We start from the raw sequence: 6,000 nt of genomic DNA, 5'->3' as shown, positions 1-6,000 counted from the left end.
TCATGTGTTTCTTTTTCAGGACTGATATTACACACTTTATTGCTCATTTTTATAGCGTGTCCACTAAGATCTAAACTCTTTGAAGGTGGGAACTTTGTATATTTTACCACTTAGTCCCCAGAAAAACCCAGATTCTCGAACAATGGAGACCTTCAATAAATATTAACAACTAATGTACTGTTTTAAATATGACAGAATAAATTCATTTATATTGAAGATACTTCTCCTATGTGGCAATTTTATGCCATAGATTCCTGAATATTTGTGAGTCATGTTCTCCTTGATCACAAGGATGCGATGGGCCCTCTCCCCTAGTTAAGGAAATATGTAAATAGAAACAGATGCGCTGCAGCCACCTCAGGTGCTGTGTTCACCCCTCGATTTCTCCAGCTCAGTCTATTAGCATTTGATGGACCTCAGCTTTATAATGAATTTTGGAGGCAGGAAAGGAAAAGTAATTGTTCTGAAGAGGGGTCAGAACTCATCCTGCAGCCACTGCCCTTTCCCTACACAGCCTGCTGAAGGTTTAACTTCCAAGGTGTGCGTTCTCCCTGGGGAGCTGTTTCTGTCCCCCAGTCCTTTCTATATTAACACCATTAATCCAGACAAAGAGTGAAGATTTGTGGGGAAAACTTAAAAAATGGATCACCACAGGTCAGTGCCACTGGAATGCCTGAATTAGTTTATGTACCCCTGGCTGCTCTCAGGCATTTTGAAAATGTGGCACTTCTCACATCTACAGTGATGTTCCACCTCCTCATCTCCTGATAGCTCTATATTTTGTGGCAAAATCCACGTGGCAACAGGTGTTTTTGAATGACAAGTATCCACTTACCATTTGCGTAAGTTTCTTTCCATTGGCCCATCCATCTAGGATTGGGGACCAGACTTGCCCTCCTCCTCCCACGGTTTCAGGCCCTTGAAAGTTGACCACAGGCACCTCATCTCTGTGGATTCCAAGCTTACTTCTCTCCCTGGCCTCAGACGAACCTCGAATTTCCTTGTCTTCAGAGTTCTGTTGCTAATCTACACAGTCGTGCCCCCAGACACCCTTCAACCTAATCTACTATTCTCCTCCTTGGTCCATTTCCTCCATACAGACCTCTATGTTCTTTTGTGCTGTTTTTAAAACAGACCAAGTGTGTGCCATTTAAGGACCTTTGTACCCTATTGTCTCCTCTTGTCTCGTATGATTTTTCACTAGATATGCACGTGGTTCTCTTCCTCACTTCATTCCGGTCTCTATTAAAATATACCTTCTTCATACAGGCCTACACCACCTTTCTAAAGTGGCACCATCTGTAGTTCCTTTCCTTTCTCGAGTGCACTTATCCCCATCCAGAGTATGTATCTCGTTGTTCTCCCCCACTAGAGTTTTAAGTTCCATGGGTCAAGAAGTTTGTGTTTTTCTCATTGCTGCATCCCATACCTGAAATATAATAGGAATATGCAGAATGAATGAATGCTGTGTACAGAGATTTCACGTTCCCCTTTTCTGAGAACAGACATTTCCAGTGCATTACTCGTTTTCTCCACCGGGTGGTGAGGACGGACGGTTTCACCTGCTCAAGTCTGCCATGCAAGGGGAGAGATGCGAAGTGCTAGAATAAGCTTAGTTTTTCATAGGCCCTGGTCTGGAGATTTGGGCTTCTTACATGACACCCAGAATCTCCCTTAAAGTATTTCTTCTTATTCCTTGTGACATTACCAACTTCAATTCCCGGCTAATTTGATTTTTATGTCTTCAGAGTTAGAAAGAGTCCAGGACTCTTGTGGAGCTTTTGTTAATTGGGTGATACAGGCCCACAATTCCACACCCGGTAAATTAGTCACAGTCTGAGAAGGTAGGAACACGTGGTAGGTTCCCATTTGGTGAGGTTCTTGGACTGTATCTCACTGGTTGTCATTTCCAGTAGACCCAGTCTTCTGGTTGCAGATTATGATTAATGGGGTCTCTGTCTTGTGGGACAGGAAGGGTGTCCTTTACTCTGCCTGCAGATGTGGAGGCAGGACCCACCCAGACCCTGCTTTGGCCCAAAGCAGGCGAGAGTTGTGAGCTGCCTCTGCTGCGGAGGTCGCTGGCGTTGTCAGGAGCACCCAGGCTGGTGCAGTCCCCCCCACAGTGCCCGGAGCATGCGGGGGCACCCATGGACCTTTTCATGTGTTTTTTAGCCATTTGTATTTCCTCTTTGGAAGAATGTCTATTCAAGTCTTTCGCCCATTTTTAATTGGGTTGTTTGTCTTTTTATTTTTGAATTGTAGGATTTCTTTGTTTATTCTGGATGTGAAACTCTTATCAGATATGTGGTTTCTAAATATTTTCTCCCATTGAGTAGGTTGCCTTTTCACTTTTTTAGAAAGACGTTCAATGCACAAAAGCATTACACAGAGGAGATCCCATTTATCTATTTTTTCTTTCATTGCTTCTGCTTTGGTTGTCAAGTCTAAGAAAACTCTGCCTACCGCTAGATCTTGAAAAGCCTTCCCTACTTTTCCTTCTAGGAGTTTTATGGTACTCTATCTTATAGTATGGGCTTTGATCCATTTTTAGTTAATCTTTGTATAAGCTGTTAGATAGGGGTCCTCTTTTATTCTTTTGGATATGGATATCCAGTTCCTCCAGCACCGTTTGCTGAAGAGATTGTTCTATTTGAGTGGACTTGGCTGCCTTGTTGAAAATCAATTGACTGTAAATGTGTGGGTGTTGTTCTGAACTCTCAATTCAATACCACTGATCAGTATTTCCATCTGTATGCCAGTACCATGCTGTTTGAATCGTTGTAGCTTTGTAATATACTGTCAGGTCAAGCAGCCTGAGTCCTCCAACTTCATTCTTCTTTTTCAATATGTGTTTGGCTATTTGGGGCCTGTTAACTTTCCAAATAAATTTGATTATTTACTTTTCCATTTCTTCAATTTATGCTGTTGGAATTTGATTGGGATCACATTGAATCTGTAAATCAACTGGGTAGAATTGATATCTGAACTATATTTAGTCTTCCAGTCCATGAATGTGGAATGTCCTTCCATTAATTTAAGTCTTCTTTGATTTCTTTTAGCAATATTTTATAATTTTCTGAATACAGGTCCTATCATCCTTGGTTAAGTTTATTCCTATTTATTTGATTCTTTCAGTTGCTCTTGTAAATGGATTTTTTTCTTGAGTTCCTCCTGAGAATGCTCTTTGCTAGTGTATAGAAACATGACTGATATTAGCATGTTGTGCTTATACCCCTCCGCTTTGTTGAACTTGTTTATTAGCTCTAGTAGCTTTGTTGTAGATTTTTCAGGACTTTCTAAATCTAGGATCATGTCATTTGAAAATAGTGATGGTATTACTTCTTCCTATCCAATTTAGAAGCTGGTTATTTCTTTTTCTTATCTAATTGCTCCAATTAGACTACTAGCACAATGTTGAATAAAATTGTTGACAGTGGGCATCCTTGTCTTGTTCCAGATCTTAAAGGGAAAGCTTTCAGTCTTTCACCATTGAGTATGACATTAGCTGTGACTTTTTCATATATGCCTTTTATCATGTTGAGGAAGTTTCCTTCTATTCCTATCTTTTGAAGTGTTTTTATTAAAAAAGGATGCCAGATAGTATCATGTGTTTTTCCCCTTCAATTCATTAATGAGGTATTATACTAACCGAATTTGTTGTGTTGAACCACCCCTGCATACATACCTGGCATAAAAACCATCTTATCATGGTGTATGATTCTTTCAATTTGCTGTTGGGTTCAATTTTCAATATTGTCCTGAGGATTTTTGCATCTATATTCATTAGAGAGATTAGTCTGTAATTTTCTTTCTTTCTTTTTTTTTTTTTTTGTAGTATCTTTATCTGGCTTTAATATCAGGATTATGATGGCTCCATTGAATAAGTTAGGTAGTATTCCCTCTTCTTCCATTTCCTGGAAGAATTAGAGCAGGATTGTTATTAATGCAGCTGGGAATGATTGGTAGATTTTACCTGTGAAGCCATCATATCCTGGGCTTTCTTTCTTGGGAGGATTTTGAAGACTAATTCAATCCCTATATTTGTGATTGGCTTGTTGAGGTCTTCGATTTCTTCTATAGACAGTGTAGGTTGTTCATGTTTCTAGGAAGTTGTCCATTTCATCTATGTTGTCTAATTTGTTGGCATTCAGATGTTCATAGTATCCTCTTACTACCTTTTTATTTCTGTGGGGTCAGTGTTAATGCTTTGCCAGAACTCTTTTCTGATTTTATATTTACATGTCTTCTCTCTTTTCCTTTGTCAGTCTAAGTGTTTGTCAATGTTATTTTTCTTGAGGACACAACTTTTTGTTTTGTTGATTTTCTCTATTGCTTTTTTTTTGTTCTTGATTTCATTTATTTCTCCTGTAATTTTGTTACATCTTTCTTTCTGTTTGCTTTGATATTAATTTGCTGTTCTTTTTCTAGTTCCTTCAGATGTGAAGTTAGTTTTTTGTTTTGTTTTGTTTTGTTTTAGATCTTTCTTCCTTTTTAATGTAGGTGTTTCAAGTTTCCCTCTGAGCACTCCCTTTGCTGCATCACGTACGGTTTGATATGTTGTGTTTTCATTTTCATACATCTTGAGATATTTAGTTATTTCTCTTGCAATTTCTTCTTTGACCCACTGATTGTTTAGGCAGATGTAAAACCTTTTGGTAGTATTTGGTAAAAATCTGTGGGACATGTTAGTATAAATATTCTATGATTTATAAAACTCATTTGGAATTTTCACTTCCCTTCTATTCTCTTGATCATTCTCTTGATCTTTATCACTATAAATGTAATGGATTTCTTAATATTGACTAATACTTGAATTCCATATATAATCTTCCCAAGATTGTCATATATTGTTGAATATTCTATTACTATACAGTCTGTGGGCTACATTTTAAACATCATATAAAGAGGTCTCCAACTGTAGGAAGGCAGGGATCTTTCAGCAGTACTGTATTCAGTATAACTTTGGGTTGTTTTATCATGAATATTTTATTTGACTGATAAAAATCATATGTAAATTTTACTTCTCCTTCAATTCACTTGAATTGAGTAAGTAAAAATGGTCTATTTGATACTTTGAAGAATGGCAGAATCTGCCCATTTAAACAATTGATCCTGGTGCTTTTGTTTGGGAGGGACTTTTATAAACGCTGGTTCCTTTGTTGATTTTGTTCTATTTAGACTTCCTGTCTCTAAGGAAGTCCATATTGGTAAAGCATATTTTTTCCTAGAGAATATTCACTTCACCTAGGTTTCTTAGTTAACTTGGATTGAGTTGGTTAAATGAGGCAACAGTTTACTCATCAACTACTGATATCATGTTCTTGCTTTCACATTTACCAAATTGAAAATCCTCCTCAGTTACTTTTTGTGATTCCATTTATTTGGGCATAAATTAAATGATGGTGGTACTCCAGGGTCTAAGGATTCACAAACAGTTGGACTGTTAATAGAAGAACTTTTCAGCGAGCAGAGAATGCAGAGAGACAAATGAGCATTTCTGTCAGTTTTTCATTGCCCAGACTTTAGCATTTCTTGATCTCCAGGGATTATGGAAAAGGAGGTTCTCTCCCAAACACTCAGACAGTCTCCTTGGAGATATTTGGTAGAAACTTTTAAACATTTCTGAGAATTCAAAACTATGATGAAAATTTTCAGAACTATTCATAGCTCTCCCAAGTGTGGACTGCCATTGCTACTACAGGGGAAATGATAGTTCTGTGTGGAAATGCAGTCACCAAATCACTGACCCATGTCTCACAGGCTGGCCGCCTCCTTCTCACACATGTTCTGGCTGTGGTAACTGTCACCCTGAGCCCACCATCCTGGCAGCAGGTAGATGCAAGTGAGTATTTTGTATTGCTGGCTGAGAGGAAACGTCTGTAAGGGCAAGGACCTATCAGAAATTTGGGTCAGTGATCACATGTGGAAAAGTGATACTCCTGTGGTAGAAAAGCCACACAAGAAGTTAGGAATAATTCCTGAGGAATGGGCCAAGCTTGC

Source organism: Choloepus didactylus, chromosome 27 (assembly GCF_015220235.1).
Source record: "Choloepus didactylus isolate mChoDid1 chromosome 27, mChoDid1.pri, whole genome shotgun sequence".
In the NCBI taxonomy this organism is placed as follows: Eukaryota; Metazoa; Chordata; class Mammalia; order Pilosa; family Megalonychidae; genus Choloepus; species Choloepus didactylus.
This window is presented reverse-complemented; position numbering follows the sequence as displayed.